Source organism: Temnothorax americanus, unplaced genomic scaffold, assembly GCF_048541705.1.
Source record: "Temnothorax americanus isolate GAGA-0224 unplaced genomic scaffold, ASM4854170v1 Scaffold282, whole genome shotgun sequence".
Taxonomy (NCBI): domain Eukaryota; kingdom Metazoa; phylum Arthropoda; class Insecta; order Hymenoptera; family Formicidae; genus Temnothorax; species Temnothorax americanus.
Window position 1 is genome coordinate 1 of NW_027509424.1, and position 18512 is coordinate 18512.

Below are 18512 nucleotides of genomic sequence, written 5' to 3' on the forward strand. Positions count from 1 at the left end.
TTTGCGGACGGTACGCCAACTTGTCTCCCGGTCGTCGGATTTCGACGGCGCGCGGTACGGAGCCTAATCAGGCCCCCCCCTCTCGTCAGGGCTACTCAGTTCCCGGAGATGACGCACCTGGTGCAAACTTCCGGACGGTACCCTAACTCGCGTATCCGTTATCGGATCGCTTCAATTTTCGGCTATGTGACCTTCTCGTGTCTCGTAGTTCTGTCATGCACCGCGCGATATCACGCCCCGATCGCTTTCTCGTAGATTACGGACGGTCCGCCATTTTCTATTCTCGCGGTCAAAATGCGATCTTGTCCAGCTACAGTTGCTTCCCGGGCTCCCCGATTCGGTCAGGGGCCGTTTATTAATGCGAGAATCTTTAATTAAACAAAATTGCGAACAATCCGCCATCTTGGCTCCCCTTGGTCGGCCCTCGTCGCTACTGCGCCTTGCCGTCCTTGATGGTCTGGTTTGTCGTTAGGGACGGCTTCCACACCGTACGGGCATCTGGTTCGTTATACTTAAATCTATGATCGCGTCGGATTGTATTATGTGGGTAATTTTCGCGCCTGAGTTCGCGTTCCCCTAGCCATAATTTTAATAACGCTTGGGTCCTAGCCCAGTTGAGTTCCCCCTCCTCGGAATGCTGTGTCGGAATCTTAAATCTAGTTTGGTTTTCGTTCACCGTTGCCTCCTTTGGGTCGCTTGGCAGTCCCAGTGAAGCATACGGCTGCAATGTTACATAGAAATTGATATATAAATCTATTTAAAAAAATTGAAGAAACAATTAAAATTTTAAAAATTGCTCAAAAATTTAAAAAAAATATAGAACTGAGTTCAAAAAAACTAAAAAATAAAAAAAATTAAAAAGAAATAAAAAAGCTTTATTTTTTTTACTTTTTAGAGTTTTTTTGAAATTGGTTCGATAAAAAATTTTTTTTATTTATATTTTTTTAGTGCTTCATTTATTTAATATAATTAATAAGTTGAACGAACTTACCTTAAGTGAAGTTCGACTGTAATTATGCTGTCTCGTCCGGATGGATATATATGTGTAGTGCGCTCCCTGCGCAGTTACCAACAGGCGATTTTAAAGACTCTAAAAACGCGCGTTTTTCTCGGTTCGCGCGCGAGTCGAGCGTCACCTCCCCGCCGTAGCGCTTCATACTTTTAAAGCTGCAAATCTGAAATCGGGGCTTGGGAGGGTGGGACTATCCATCCGGACGAGACAGCATAATTACAGTCGAACTTCACTTAAGGTAAGTTCGTTCAACTTATTAATTATGCAACGTCTCGTCCGGATGGATATATGTGTAGATATTTAAAGCTCAGATTTGCCTCCGAGATCCTGTTTACAAAGCAGAATTTAAATTATGCACTGGATAATACAAAGACAATTAATATGTTAACCCGTATTAAGTATAGTGGAACAGAAAGCAGGGTCTTCGACGATAGGGCAATTATAGAAACGGGCGAAAACTTCCGAAGATTTGGTCCACCCTGCAGTTCGCCGAATTTCGTCCAAACTGATGCCCTTACTGGCCGCTAATGATGTCGAGGCATGGCGAGTGGAATGAGCCGAGAATATAGAGGTGTCTATACCTGCTGCGCTCAACTCCGTTTTAACCCAACGGCCTAGAGATTGGGATGAAACTGGAAGGCGAGTAGCGATAAAGAGCGAGTCGTCCTTTCTGCTTCTAAGTTCTTTTGTACGGTTTAAATAAAATTTCACCAATGAAAGAACGCATAGGTTTGGTCTGTCCGCAAATGGTTTAAAGATGAGCAAGGGTTGCGGTCTTCCAATCTTCGAAGTCTTGAGCCTCGCTGGAATTTTGATGACCAAGGTGTCGGTAATTGTGATGTTTGAAAATTGTATAGCTGCTAGCGTTTGCATCCTTTGCGCAGTCGTGAGCGCGAGAAGCGTTACCAGTTTTCTATAGAGGATTTCCAAAGAGAGATCCTCGTGGGGGTATAATGTAGATAAATAGGTAATCACCTGCGCCAGATCCCAAATAAAATTGTATCGAGGACGCTGTGGTTTCAGCGCCGCCAATCCCTTAAAAAATCATCTCACCAGCGGGTGTGAGCCTATTTCTTCTGCAGAAAGCAGAGAAATGGCTGACCGATACGTGTTCAGAGTTGAGTAAGAACGAAGCTCCGGTAGCAGCCAAGATGAAAATTCCAAAAATACTGAAAAGGACGGGCGGAAACAATCAATTTGTCTCTGTTTACAGAAGAACCACCACAGTCTAATTGGCTTAGCATATTAAGCCATCGTAGCGTCTGAAATAGAGGCGAGTATCGCGTTCAATGCAACCGTGAGTGTACCTCTGACTAGGAAGGCTTGCCGGATAATCTCGCGACAGCCAGGCGTGTCTTGCTCCAGACTTCCAGACTGGGTGAATTTCCCTAAAAGGAGATGACAACATGTGAATGTCCGGTTCAAAATACACAGGTTGATTAATAATTAATGCGGCAAAAAATGCGGGAACCAGGGTTGTGCTGGCCACCATGGAACCAATATAACTCCCTCCGCTCTGTCCGTGATAATTTTTCGTAAAACCTTTAAAATTAAAATAAACGGGGGAAAGGCGTAAAATTAAAATTTGCTCCAATCTAAAGAGAAAGCATCCACTGAGAAAGCTTCCGGATCCGGAAACCAAAACACAAAACGTGAACATTTTGCATTGATAGATGCGGCGAATAAATCAATATCAAATGGACCGAAAATCCTATTGTATCCTAAAATAACTTTGCTCTAACGACCACTCTGTTTCTTCAGAAATGGTTCGAGATTCTGCATCTGCCTCAAAATTCTGGGCAGAGGAAATATACGAGGTGTAGATGAGAAGGTCACGTTCTGCACACCAGCACCAGATTCTTCTGGCGAGATTCGACAAGTGGGGGAATTTAATCGATCCCATGCGGTTCACGTAAAAGAGAGCTGTTGCATTGTCCACTCTTAATAGAATGTTGCAATGCTTTAAATCAAATGCAAAACATTTCAAGGCATGAAATATAGTCAGAAGTTCCAAGTAATTGATGTGATTGAGCTTGTCCTCCGCTGACCAGAACCCGTGTGTGCGGTTTTCCCCGCAGACAGCACTCCATCCGGTTAGCGAGGCGACGGTGAAAATTTCCCGAGTAAAGATGCCCGAACGAATAACATTACGCTGAGAGGTGTCAGCAAAAACATTTTTCCACCACAAAAGATCCTCTTTAATGGAAGAAAGAAGCGTCATCCGCGCTTCAAAATTGTCGTTTGCATCTAGCAGAGCATGAAATTTAACCCTTTCCAAAATCTTGGTATGTAAAATCCCATATTGGACCGCTGGGCAGATCGAAATTAATGAGCCAATGAAACTTGCGAACTCTCGAATAGTACAAAACTTCTTATCCAAGAAAGACAGCGTTAATTTCAGCAATTTTTCCCTTTTTTCTGAAGGAATAGAAACTGAAAAATAAATAGAGTCAAAGATGAAACCTAAGTAAAGACAGGATGTAGAAGGAGAAAATACACTTTTCCGTTCGTTTATTAAAAATCCAAGCGAAGATAGAAGATTCGATGTTTCGAAAATATTACGTAAACATGCCTCGTATGAGGGTGCAATTATCAGGAAATCATCTAGAAAAGCGACTAAAAAGAGTCCTTTCTCTCTTAGATACGATAACGCAGGTTTCAAGGACTTAGTAAAAATAAAAGGGGCTGAAGCGAGCCCAAACGGTAAGACTTTAAATTGAAAAAATTGACCCTGAAACCGAAAACGGAGATACTTCCTATCCTCTGGACAGATCGGAATATGCAAATATGCGTCCTGTATGTCAATTGATGCGAGAAAATCACTCGGTGAAAAAAGCTGAACTACCGTCTTCCAATTCTCTAGTTTAAAATGCGGGGCAATGATATATTCATTGAGCCGCTTAAGATTAAGAATGAATCTCCAATCTCCCGAATGTTTTTTAATGACAAAATATGGTGACAGGAATTGTACCTCGCAATCTGACACAGGTTCAATAGCGCCCTTAGCATAGAGATTATCTATCTAATGACGACAAATTTGCATCTCTCAGTCTGATAAGTGGATAGAGGGTTCAAACTTTTGATGTGGTGGATGGTGCTAAAAGGGAAGCTTATAGCCTGTTATCGCTTGGAGAATCACTGGATCGGATGTAATTTCCTTCCATTTGGGTAAAAACCTTGATAACCTGCCGTCCACGGTTACCTGACTTTCCTCTAACGCCTCCTGGAATGGGACCTGTAGCGGGGCCTGTAGCGGTGCGGCGACTGGCGACTGCTGCTCGACGCGCCTGTTCTCCTTGTCGCCAACTGTCTCGATCTCGATACAGGGGCACGTGCATTTCCCGACCTAACGGGTGCAGTCTGTAGCGGGCGTTTAATTGGCTGCTGAGTCTTTTTTGAGAGCGTTAATGACGCATTAACAATGTCCTTGGACGACTTCTCCATTAAGGCTGCTTTCTTAATTTCTTCACCGAACGAAGCGCCAAACAATAAATTATCTACCGGAATGGCATCGGCTGTGTTCTTGGCCACAATATTAAATGTCGGCTTGACAAGAGCCCGTCTAAACAAGGAAAGACGATAGAATAGGTGTGCTATGATCTTAATTCCTTCGTTGAAATTTACCGATTGCAGCACGAGCCTCGGCGTTGAGGGAGCTTTGGGCCTCCGGTTTGAGAAGATCCGACAATGCCTCTCCGATTTTTAAAGCCGATTTGCACTCTATGTTTAGTTTAAGAGCCTTGAGGAAATCTAATTCTCCCTCCTCCGGGGGAGAGTACTTCTTAAACAGAATTTCTCGCTGGTCCGCGGGAAGGCCTTTCCGCATTAACTCACGCAACTGCTGGACAACAAGGTCGTTCCAAGATTGTGTCTCTGCTATTTGTCCTATGGCACCGAAGAGCTCTCTAGTTAAGGTATCCGCCGAATCCTCTGCTGCAGCGGGCTCCGACAAAACTATCGTCTTGCTCGGGGGGGACGTGGGCAAGCCATCGTCTGGCAGATTACTTACCGCCGCCACAACAGAAGAAAAGGTATTCCGATTAATCGGAAAAGGTTGTGTCGACTCCTCGGTCTGTATTACAGAACTGGGATGAACGTACACACCTGTAACGTGCGGATCCTCTGGCATAACCTGTCTAGCAGGATTTGCCATTTCTGCCACCTGAGAGGCAGATTTCGCTCGACCGGGACTGTCCTCCCTAATGATGTCGTCAGAAGGTCTCTCCGCATCCGACTCTTGGTCAGTGTGACATGCGAGAGCAGAGGACACGGTCGGCGATAAAGACTCGACATGTGGATATCTAACCTCTCTCCTCGATTACTTCGATCAACTGCGATATCTTGTTTTCCAGATCCTCAATGCGATCACGATGCTTGAATGACGATGACTTCCTCCTCTTCCTCGATTTATGCATGGACTTGCCCATTTTTACTCGATAAATAACCTAAATCTTGCAAAGAAAATAATCGCACTATTGATGAACGCACAACAGGAAAAACAATGAAGCGCTACGGCGGGGAGGTGACGCTCGACTCGCGCGCGAACCGAGAAAAACGCGCGTTTTTAGAGTCTTTAAAATCGCCTGTTGGTAACTGCGCAGGGAGCGCACTACACATATATATCCATCCGGACGAGACGTTGCATAATTAAAAAATAATATATAATTTTTTTCAAATATATATCTTCTTCTTTCTGCACTTTTTCAATCAGTATCTCCAATATTTTTGCAATATTTTGACCATACAGAATAATTTCATCTGTTTTTGTTATATATAAAATTTTATTGCATTGTCTCGTATATTCTCCTTTGGTTTTAGTCTGTGTAATTCCTTACCTGTTGTCGTAATTATCCCACCTTTAGTCATTCCTCTTATAGTTTTAAAAATTATTGGTGTGTAGTTCCATGTATGTTTACTTAAGCTGCGATTTATTTAACATTACAAATGCTCTTCGAAGTATTCCTCTTCTCTTTTTTTTCAGTGAAGAAAAACGAAGAAGATGAAGAACGCTTCAAAGCATTTGTAGCATCAAATGGACCATAGCCTTATCATCTTGTTCTTAATTTTCTACATTTCTTAACGTTTGACATTCGACAACTGTACTTATGTTATATGTACATACATACATACATCCATACAGGTGTTTCCTAATAAGTGGGAAATATTGTAGTGGTAGATTCAAGACACGAAAACAATGAAAAAATATAAACATATGTCCTATTTGACCTTATTTCCGAGTTATGACCATTTCTGTGCTCCAGTAATTTACAGCTGCTTACATTCGTAGAAAGTGATTGAAATGGTCATATTTGGTTTGTATTTGTAAACAGTACTCAATATCTGCAGAATATTTCCCGACTTCGTTGATTTTATACATTCTATTAAGTAAATGCAAGTAAATTATTAAATGCTTCTAGCAAGAAAATAACGTTTTTAAACTCTTAACGAACTCTCGCAAACGCGCACGTAAACGTCAAACAAACATTCATGAAGATTCTTCTTATTTTAACTTCTTATTTTTGCATGAAAAATAATTCCCGAATGAGTTAATGTATCAACCTCTGGTTTGAGCCAAAATTTATCTTATTTTATGCTCTTTCTAACGATATACAATATAAGAGGTTCCATTTAAAATTTTTAAGGATTTGGAGTTTTCTTAGGGCAATCCCTTGGGGAGACGACTCCCAATCCTCTGAGTTGCCCCTCGAAATGATCAAACACGTACATTTCGATATTTTTCATAATTTTAAGCCATTTCTGAAATATAGATGGTGGACATTTTTTGTTTGCAGAACCTGTATATGTATATACATATACATATATATACAGGGTATGTTATTTTAAATACCCCAAACAAATATATCGAAAATTATAGAAGATACGAGAAAACGGTTTAGACAAATGTAAAATATCAAGGGGCACAAATAATCAATAATTGATGAAATCAATTTTCAAAAAAATCGAATCTTTAAGGTCATATAAAGGTCATCTCCATTTTTTTAAATAAAAATTGTATGATTCTTTTATAATATAATTCTTCTCATTATTCTACATAAAAATTTTAGTTAGAGTTTTAATTAACAAATTAATAGTTTACATACCTATTTATATATTTATATACCAGGTGTGCCATTTTAAACGCCCCAGGCAAATATCTCGAAAAATATGGAAAATATGAAAAAACGTTTTAGACAAAAGATGCATCAAAGAGGACAAATAATGATAAAACCAATTTTGAAATAAATCGATTTTTTAAGGTAACATAAAGGTCATCGCCATTTTTTTCATAATATGTTTTTTCTAATTATTCTACATATAAAAGTATTAAGATAGTTGTAAAGAAATTAATAGTTTACAAGATATTTCATATTTTATTCTGGCACATTTTGGCGAAATATAAAGTACCTCATAAACTATTCATTTTTTGGTAACAGTACCTTTAACATTTTTATGTACAGAATAATAAAATAAATCAATTGGTGTAAAAAAATTGTTGCTTAGCAAAAAAAATATGTAATTTGGAATATGCAACCACATGTCTTTCTTGAAAATAAGTAACAATGTGTTTTCTTTACACCAACTAATAAAAATATTGCATTACAAAAAATAAAAAAATGCTAGTATGTTTATTTTATACATTCTTAGCTATACTATAATTTTATAAAGAAAGTGAAAATATTTACTATATTTATATGTTATTCCTTATATATATAAACAAATATTCTAAAACCTTATAAACAATAACATACTAAAAAGTTACATGAGGATGCATCCAAAACATTTTTTATTATAGAGTAAGTCTGGTATTTTTACGCCACGAGGGGTTTTACGCCGCAGATGTCAGAAAAAATAGAAAGAATGAAGTTACTTGCTCGCAATTAATCTTTTATGTGCCTTTATGATATATTAGTATATCAGTTTTTACTTTACTGTTAATATTAACAAAACTGTCGTGATTTGAATTGATTTCTCACCGTAGTAAGAAGCGCGATCTTGTGTTACGACCTACGTAAAATAATTACTGTAGGGAATATGTAAAAAGTTTAATGGTTATTTCACGACACATAAGTGTAGAGGGATAGTAAATGATGGAATACAGCAAAATACAAGTGCATAGCTCTTGTATTTTTTGTTTATTTTAATATCTTGTATATCCCTCGTGTGTTTAGGATATACGGCAAGTTAGCATGCAGGATTTAGGCCGTAGTACGGATACTTTTTAAAACTCGAAATCTTCTATGTGTTCTTTTTCTTTCTCTTTTTGGATCGTATAACAATAATAATCTTTAATACACCCCTATCGTTTTTCTATCTTCTTTTTAAAAATTTTTGGTTTTATAATTTATTTATCATTCTTACATTTTAATAAACTTGTTACACATATTTTATAACTTATTATGACAATTTATTGCCTTATTTATAAACATTATTTGTAACTTTTTATAAGGCTTACATTTTACCCATGAATGTCATATAATCCACCCTTCTAGGATACATGGCAAAAATGCAAGTGTTTCTAAGTTTTTTTTAATTAAATACAAAAAATTAATATTTTATGTTTCTAGTAGTAGATAGTATAAAGTTTTTATTAGTATAATTCATTTGCCTTAAGCATAGTAAATAATAATTTCACCCTTTCTCTTACATAATATATGTACTATGTGTATTTTATAGGTACAACTAATAATAAAAATTTTGATCTTTTTAATTCTAACAATAATATTAATTAATAGTAATAGAAAACATAAATACAGAGTATTCTAAAAGTTAAATATGTATAAAATTTTTAAATTTTAAACAAATTTGTCGTTTATTATATAATTATAATTAATACACTTAAAATATATCACAATGTCGGCAAGTAAGGAAATGATAATTGAAATAATAGTTTATGGATATACATTTATGGATATACATTTATTTCCTATCACGTTCTCTCCCGCCGCTTTATTTTTTTTCAACCCTATCAGCACTCTCTCTACCTTTTCCCATCCTATCCTCTCTCCTTTCTCTACTTTCCCCTCCGCTCCCTGCTCTTCCTCCTTTCCTTCTCCTACAACCTTTGCTTATATTTCGTTCCTTCTAACATGTCTCTTAAGTATTCATCCCACTCCTTCATTGTTATCTCCTTATTAATTTCTACTCTTCTTCTCCTTTCCTTCTTTATTACTTCCCACACCTGCTTCTCTGTTCTCACCTCTCTTACCTCTTGCAGCAAATTTCTCTTTTTTTCCTTTTTCCTCTCACACATTTCCTTATATTCTTTTTTTTTCTTATAATGTTCTTTATATTGTCTTCCCCTTTTCCAGTCTCTCAATAACTTTTCTACCTCTTTCCTCTTTTTTCCACAGTCCCCATCCCACCATCCTCCTGTTCCTTCTGCCCCTCTTTTTACTTTTCTCATCTTTTCTTTCATCTTAATTATTTTTGTCAACTTTTCGATTTCTTTACCTATATTGGCCCCACTACCTATTTCTACCTCCTCCGTTCTTCTTCTAAACTTCTCTCTTGCCTCTTCCGACCAGTCCGTCTCTTCCACCCACTTTTCTTCCTCCGCTATTGTCCCTCTTCTCTCACCACCACCCCCTTTGTCCACCCGTACTGCTACTGATTGGTGATCCGAATCTACCTCACACCCCACCTCCAATCTTGTCACTCTTTCTCAAACATTCCTATCTTCCTTCGCGTAATTGATCACTGTTTCCCCTCTTTCTCCTGTAAATTCACCCCTCCTTCTCATCTCCCTCCTATGCTCTATTCATAATTCCCCACCCTTTTTTTTCAACCCATCTAATCAGCCCTTCCCCCTGCCTATTTATCATTTTATCTTTCGATTTTCTTTCAACTCCCTCTTCTCCATCCTCCAGCGCAACTTTCTCCCCTGTTCTCGCATTTAAATCGCCCCCCACTATCCATCTTTTTTTCTCTTTTCCTCCTCCTTCACCAATTTTATTTTACTCATTATCATAAATTGCTGTTTACGTAAACTATTGCCAATCTCCATTTCTCCTTCTTCCATCTTACTTCTCTAATCATTAAACCCTCCTCCTTTATCCATTCTTCTTTCCCTTCTAACACCTTTCTGACTCCCATCATTATCCCATCTATTGCTTTTCCTCTTCTTCCAACTCTTTCTTTCTTTACACCCTGTATCCTCCAGTTGAACTCCTTTGGCACGTTATTCTTCATCTTCTCCCGTTCCTCCTATTTCAGCCATGTTTTCACCAACCCCACGACATCCTACTTTTTTATCCTTTCCAAAAACTCTTCCTGTTTTCCCTCCACTCCCGCTACATCTCAAAAGCCTATCTTTGGGCTTCGTTCCTGTTCCTTCTCTTCCTCCTCCCTCCTGCATTCCTTTCTTCCCCCTCTCCTTCTTTTTCCTCTCTTTCACTCCTTTTTACTTTCCACACTCTACTCTCTCTGACTCCTTTCCCTCTTCCCCTCAGCCTCACTACACTCTCTTCCTCCCTACTCTCCCTCTCCTCCCTCTTTTCTCCGCCCACCCCTCTCATCGTTTCTCCTTCCTCCTCACTACCTTTACATTTCATTTTTCCGTCACCCTCTCTTCTACTCTTTCTCTTTTCTTCTGTTCCTCTTTCTTTTTCCCTTCCATCTCTCAGGACTTTTTTTTCCACATCTCAACTTCACCTTTTTCCCTCTATCCAAATCTTTCCGTATTTTACGTAATCTCTTCTTCTATTTCTTCTCTCCTTCTCAGCTATCCTCTCCAGGCTCCATTGCATTTTTCTTTGATGCTTTCCTTCAAGGTCATGTCATTCTTTATTTCTTCCATTTTCCCTTTCAACAAATTCTTCTTCTGCATTACCTCTTTTTTTATTATACTCTATCTTTTAACCTAACTAAAACCATCTTCTTTTTCCCCGTCTTTCTTTTTTACCTCTTTTATTCCTCCCTCCTCCCCCATCTCTAGCCATAACTTTTCTACCGCTTTCTTTTGCCTTCCCTCCTCTACCTCCACTCCTTTCACTACTACATTGTTCCTCCTTCTGTCTCTCTTTTCTAACTCTCTCCACCTTTCTAGCTCTCTTACTTTCGCTTCTATTGCTTTATCTCTTTTTCCTATCTCCCACTTTCCTTCCTCTTTCACTTCTCCTTGCCCTTTCTTTCTCCCAGCTCTCCATCTCTTAATATATTTAAATTTATATATTAGTTTTTTAACTTCTTTATATACACTACCGCTCATTAATTTCAATATACCCCTATATTTGTTAATTTCTCTGTAAAGGATGAACATGATACATATGTTTTGTACAGAAATGAATACATTTGCTGTTATAAACACTTGCATGCATTGCATTTTTATATATTATTTATATACAAATGTCATGCATGCAAGAGAAATGTTTATAACAGCAAGTGCATTCATTTCTGTGCAAAACACGTATCATGATATTCATCCTTTACAGAGAAATCTACGAATCTGTTGTATACTGAAATTAATGAGCGATAGTGTATATAAAAAAGTTAACTAATATATAAATTTAAATATATTTGCAATATAATAAATATTTTTATAATATATTATACCTTTCTCTATATTGTTCCTTCTCTTCTCCTTCTTTCTTCTTTTTCTATCTCTATATCTTTCTTTTGTTTTAAAATATTTTTTACTTTTTTATAAACAGCTTAAGGTATACGATAAATAATACTATAAAAGCTACATTTGAATGGAACGGTAATAATTTACACATCCTACCTTATAATAGCGTAATAAATGTAAACGATTCATAGGAATAAATGTGATAGTATTTATGAAATAAAATTAAGTATGAAATATATACATTTAAGAAATATTACTTTAATGATTATATTATCTTACGCGTTATTAACATCCCATACAGGCAAAGCAAATAGATATTATGATATACAGGATACCTTTAAACAATTCTTTTATTTTCTAACATTTTTCAGATATATTGTAATATAATCGTATAATCGTCATATTTTTTTACACAAAAATACTAACGCAAAATTATTCGGACATTGTCACTACTAAAATTAAAAAATCAGATGATAGGTACTATGCATATTTTTAATTCACATATCTCTTATTTACTACCGATCATTATTTCACAATGATACATTTGCAACAAAATAGATACGCCAATACCCAAAACGTATATCTGTAATCTAAACACAAGTTTTTATATTCTGGAAACGATACAAGTGTCTTAAAATACTTTTTACTTGTTTCTAAGCAGCATAAAATATCGATACTATCCGAATAGTATAAAAGCTACATTTGGATGGAACGATAACAATTTAGACACCCTACCTCTATAATTATATTAAAATCGTCAGATATACTGTAATATAATCGTCATATTTTTTTACACAGAAATACTAATGCAAATTATTCGGACATTGTCACTAAAAAATTGGATAAAGATTGCTCGGGGGGCGGTAGAGCCGTACCCGGATTTGCGATAAAGCGAAGCTCGAAGGACCAGGGGGTGTGTGTAAAGTCTCCCCAAAGCGAAAGTTAAGCAAATGCGACTCACCGTTCGTTGTGCCGTCGACTCCTGGATGCTTCGTCTCTCGGTCACGATCGGGCTCGTGCTGCAGCGTAAACAGGGCAGCAAGCAAGGTAGATGCAAAGCAGGCAGCAAACAAGTCAAGGCAGGCAGCAAGCAAGCAGGAGTAAACAGATAGAGGCAGCAAACCAGAAGGCCGAGAAAGTAGGCGATCGCATTTTCAGGGAGCGGGCGGGTGATCTCGCGACTCCGTATGTAAGCGCACGTCTCTCTGCTCCGAAATCTCCGTGCTCCGAGACGTCGTAACGATGAGTGCCGAGAGCTCGCGGCGCTGGAACAGTGTCGCGAGCGAGTACCTGTTCTTCAGGCGGGTGCCCTCGTGGGGTGAGCGAGGGCAGCACCGATTGCTGAGTCGCGCAATTGTGGATTCCGCGTTGATCGCGATCCGCCGACGTTTCGCGCGAGTCACCGAACGACTTAATACTAGGTATGCGAAGACTACTATGTACAACGAGTAACGAGACTAAACTAATAAGTATGATACATGCATCTATCTACAGTTTGGTGAGCGCCAAACAAAGATAGTTTGTAATCATACAAAGATACTGTTTAGTTAATGTACACATCTTTTTAATTCACATATCTCTTATTTACTACCGATCATTATTTCATAATAATGCATTTGCAACGAAATAGATACGTCAGCAACATTCAAAACCATCGACCGAAAATAGCATTCTTCTTGGTCTATTTGTTGTGACAGATAAAATCGTATAATTTCAGCACTCAGTAGTGGATTCACTTCAATTGATGCGATTTTAAGACAGAGCTCAATTCAAAGAATCCTCGTTGTTACTAAATATGCTTACAAAGCCTGTGAATAGCGCTAATTTCCCTGCCATGCGCATATTTTTCTTTTTCGTGGCTGTATCCTGATCCGCAATATGCTTATAGACTTTTCCATTCAGCATTAACATAAAAAAGCAGTCGTACCATCTGAAATCGTTATATAATTGTCTTGGTATTATAATCAATTTTATAATAAGTCTTTCCTCTCCAATAGCATAAACAAAATTAATTTTAGGAAATCTAAATTATTTTATGTTTTTCTGAAAGTAGAATAAAAAACAAAACTAAAAATCAAGTTCTTTTCAAATAATAGACAACTTGAATAAATTATAATTAATATGTTTATAAGAACAATTTTATATTATTATTAAAAGGAATGTTTAGAGCACTGATTACACTTACATTTCCTGGTTAGCGCTTATTTTATGACATGTTGTATTTTCCAAATTTTACTTCCAAAACACCGAAAATACCTTCCAGCCTGTGATGACACCACGTATACGCCAACGAACCTGCACGGTATCGTTTTCAGAATGCATTGTGATCTTTAGGATGTCAAGCTTGACGTGTGCAAATTTCATATGACCAATGAACCTTAATAGTATCAATTGCTTCGCATAACTCACAAAAGTCCCCTGCAATATTTTTAAAGCATATTATGAGAAAATGAAAATACTTAATGCTAAAAACTCTCAATTGCTTTGAATACTTAATAAAATTAATTTTCGTTACTCCTCTAATATTGTTGATAAAAATTATATCATAATGGATAATAGGGACTCAATTTACAAATATTTTAACATAACTTGCCTACAATACAAATTGCGCTACAGAACACTTTTTCGTTCTTTTCAACTTTTAAAATTTACAAGAAAGCATATGTATACGTACATACATGTGCAATTTTGGATACATTTTCCTTCTTAAAGATCTCTTCGGTCACACCTCCCTGCGGTCAATATATAGCGGCAAAATTGTATACCACATAGTTGAATATAAAATGTTCCTGCGTGAGAAAACAAGAGAAAAGGACATTTATAATAGGTAATGACACACGATACGAACCACACAATATTGTAAATTCGGGAATGGGGGAAGAAAGAGAGGGTAAAGGAGAAGAGATTCTTACAATTAGAGGCACTCTGTAGCAACTCGTATTATCAAACACAAGAGGACCTCTTGTGCTAAACAATTATGCCTCAACAGTGTCTGACTATGAGAATTATTACATTTTAAAGACGCGAGATTGTACATTCAAAGCATCCAAATTAACGAAATCAAAATACAATATAAACATAATGCCTGTCACAACGTGCATATAGATACCAGATCACTTTCTCATTCTCTTAACTTTTACAACTTTTACAAGACAGCATATATACGTACGTGTGCGATTTTGGATACTCCTTCCTTCTTAAAGATCTCCTCGGCATCAGCTCCCTGCCGTTAATATATATATTTCACTATCACTATCTGTCACGCGGCGATGGTCACGACTGTCACTATCTATCTATTTCTAAGATATCGCTGTATTCAAGCATAGATCGGTCTTTCTTAACAGCTTCATGCGTCTGTGATTGAATGAGAAAGAAGTCTGATAAACTCTGTATATCAGTTCAATATAATACGAATATGTATATACTTTTTAGATAAAAACGGTCAGTAAACTTTTATAAAACAATACTCTTTGAAATAATACAAGTGATAATAATTTTTATAATTACCTCTCTATATTATATATTACATGTGCATGAATTTTCTTCTAACAATATTTGTAATGTCATCAACTTTTCACGCTTGTTGAATATATTTGCACCATGAGCATCAATAGATAATCCCATCATATCTTCTCGAATATTTTAAATTCATCGGTATATCTAAAATAAGACAAATTTTACATAATGCAAAAACAGTAATTATTACTTACATCTGCTTATATATAATATACGTATATATATATATACATATATGTATATATATATGTATATATATATACACAAGTACTACTAATTATTTATTATTATATAGCGTGAGAATTTCATACGTACGTAACCAATGCAGCAATAGATAGTCAGGAGAAGATTCAGCTACAAATTCAGTAGTGAACAAGGGGTTTGGGAACTCTGATGGGTGTGGCGGTGGTCCAGCAGTCTTTGGCTCACGTCGATACGCTATAAGCCAGCATGACACAGCGATAGCTACGGCAACCAGTGCTAAAAACGCCGTAATTATTAATGCTATTGATAAAGCCGACAATAGAAACACAGATATCTTCCACTCTTTCGGCTGAAATGTAACAAAAAGAGCAAGAATGATTACTTCCTTTATTCCAATACGCTATACGTGAAAGTTGTTATTTCTTTGCGCATGCTGTGCTTTACCTTCAGCTGGATCTGCTGTATACCTCTCCTCTCTCCTTTCCAGAGTAAATATTAAGTTCGATTGAATAGTTATCTCTTCACGAAATTGACCTTCATATCCATCAGATACACTTATAAGCGATGTGTCATTATTCTTGGAATCAACATCTCTGCGACGACGACCGAAGGCGTTATAACCGCTACAATTTACCTGTTAATAGAAAAGATACACGTTACATTTTTATTTTAAAAATATTAATATTTTTATTGTCGAAATTTGCATTTTGGCTTATACGTATAAAATGATTGCAAAAGCGAGTACTCACAGGTTGACAGCGTTCAAAGCACACGCGTTGCACTGGAATCTTATATTGTCGCTGCTGGGAAACTTGAATGCGTTAAAACTAACCATAAACGATTGAGCCTCGGGATTTTCCGCTTCCGCCGCTATCACCAGAGCCAGACCACAGCTGACTTTTCCGCCCCTCGCGCCAATTTCGATACTTCCCGACGAAACCGTTGCCACTTCTGGAGCTCCCTAATGGAGTAGCGGTCGTCGGAACTTCCTGGCTTGCGACGCTTCGGCTTGTCCGCTGTCCCTCTCTCTCGCTATCTCGCTCTCTCCTTTCGCACTCGCTCCCTCTGCTCTTCCTCGTCGTTCTCGGCTGCTCGTCTCTCACATCGATGACTACCGCACTTTCCTCGTCACACCTCCTTGCCTCGAATATCGGCGACTCGAGTTTACTAGTCGTACCTCCTCGGAGGGAAAACACCACCACTGCACCCGTCGCTCTCTTTAAGGTTAATCGTCGCGGTACACAACGCGATGATGCTCGTCGTACCTCCTCGGAGGGAAAACACCACCAATGCACCCGTCGCTCTCTTTAAGGTTAATCGTCGCGGTACACGACGCGATGACGGCCACCGGCCACGACGGCGAGAATGACGCAATCCCCGGTAAATTATTGTAAATCTTTCTCATGATTGGTCAAAAAGCTTGGTTTCCCGAACATTGCCGAAGCCATATTTATAAGCACAGACTTCGTCAAGACGATCTTAAGCTAGAACTTGTGTTCTCAAGATTTATCTATGCATTTAAAGCCGTCTTCAGACGGTTTTCGATCTTAAGACCGTCTTTGCCAAGATTATGCTTAAGACAAGTCTTGAGCAACGTCTATGAATTCCGCCTTTTGACTTTTCCATGCGCCCGCTTGATGGGCGCGTGTACCGGCTGCGGGGGTAGTTCCTCCGTTCCCCCGCTACGAGATATTTTCTACTTTCTCGCCCACGCTTCTGTACCTTGTCACGGTTGGGGTGTCTCGCGTTACCATCCGTCGCCTTTGTCCCCTTGGTCGGTCTTTTCTCCGGCGAGCACGCTCGTCGGATCATTCCCAAACTCGCCGCCGAAGCGCGCGGTCGCATGGTTAGGAGAGAGGAGGGGAGGGGTGAGAGGAAGGGAAGGATGGGAGGAGAGTGTAGGGGAGGGGAGGTGAGGTTGTAACCGGACGGTACATGGGAAGACACGAATCAACGCGGGGTGTCCTTGAATTCAACGGTCGCCACTCGGTTTGACCTCTGATATACCGAGAAGGTAAGTATCTATCGAATTTTCAATCAGACTAATTATTCTTCTTTTCAGGTTCCTGCCACATGAGGATCATCGCCGTCGCCGTCCAGGATCGCCGCTGCCACCGTCTTCCAGGATCAACGAGGGACTTCGAGTGATCGACGCCAATGGATCAGGTATGGTACAGAAGGTAAGTCCAATCGAATAATTTTCAAGAAATTTTTGACAAAAGATTGTATAATTTATTCAATTTGACTGATTTTCATTCACAGTTGTTCACAAATATCGAAGTTACACAATCTGTCGGACGATCGCACGTTCGGGCTGACACGCCCCTTTTCGTTACGACGCACAAGATTTTTCGGCACTAATTCGCCGTTCGCTTATGTAAAAGCGATAATTAACGCGTTTCGCGGGCGTTCCCGGTTGTTATGGAAGTTACGAGATTACGATTTGCGCACTCGGATTACGATCGCGGGACTTAGCGCGACAACGAGAGTGTATGCGAAATTACGTGTTGCTCCGTGAACTATCCCCGAGAGACTGCCTCGAGTGGTCCGTCTCGCTCGACCTCCCTACCATCGGCTATTTAGCCCCCACTCCGGCGCTCCCTGCGACTTTCTCCTTCGAGAAGTTTCCTAACTGCGCAGTTTGTCTCGGTAATTTTCCGCTCCGGTGTTTACGCGGGTCTATATGGAAATTTCCATGGGCGTTGCGCTCGCGATGCCCTGCCGTCCCGACGCCAGGGTAGTGGTTTTCCACTATTTCGAATATGCGTCCGCGGTTGACGCCGACCTGTGCGCCTATGCTAAATTCGCACGCCTTTTATGATTCCGGGCGACTTCCCCGGGGAAGACGTCCGGGTGACGAGCATTACGTCTGCCAACGTCGGCGACCTATCCTGACGTGTTCTTGGGACCTGGTATCCCGCTTTCCGAGGTCTTTCCTCGGCGATGACGTCCGCGTCGCAATCTACCGGACGGTACTTTATCTCGCGACCCAATCGTCGGAATTCGACGGCACGTGGTACGGCGCTTATCTAGCCTCTCTCCGTTCGTCAGAGCAACTCAGTTTCCGGAGATGATGCCCCTGGTGCGAGTTCGCGGACGGTACGCTAACTTGTCTACCGGTCGTCGGATTTCGACGGCGCGCGGTACGGAGCCTAATTAGGCCCTCCCTTCTCGTCAGGGCTACGCAGTTCCTGGAGATGACGCACCTGGTGCGAG

General features: G+C 39.2%; 2 long non-coding RNA genes across 3 annotated transcripts; both read right to left on the bottom strand.

Moving 5' to 3' along the window:
- Positions 1 to 1049: 1049 nt before the first annotated feature.
- On the bottom strand, positions 1050 to 5015 carry LOC143899731 (uncharacterized). 2 transcript variants are annotated; one of them, XR_013257585.1, is made up of 3 exons: positions 4637 to 5015; positions 4215 to 4574; positions 1050 to 1175 (listed from the first exon to the last, which is right to left on the bottom strand). It is a non-coding gene; the product is annotated as an uncharacterized LOC143899731 (long non-coding RNA). The 2 variants fall into 2 exon arrangements; XR_013257584.1 differs by lacking the exon at positions 1050 to 1175 and adding an exon at positions 2276 to 2400.
- Positions 5016 to 11918: 6903 nt separating this feature from the next.
- LOC143899732 (uncharacterized) lies at positions 11919 to 16815 on the bottom strand. Its single transcript, XR_013257586.1, has 8 exons — positions 16046 to 16815; positions 15741 to 15930; positions 15408 to 15645; positions 15084 to 15236; positions 14746 to 14930; positions 14251 to 14365; positions 13762 to 13994; positions 11919 to 13506 (listed from the first exon to the last, which is right to left on the bottom strand). It is a non-coding gene; the product is annotated as an uncharacterized LOC143899732 (long non-coding RNA).
- Positions 16816 to 18512: the final 1697 nt, after the last annotated feature.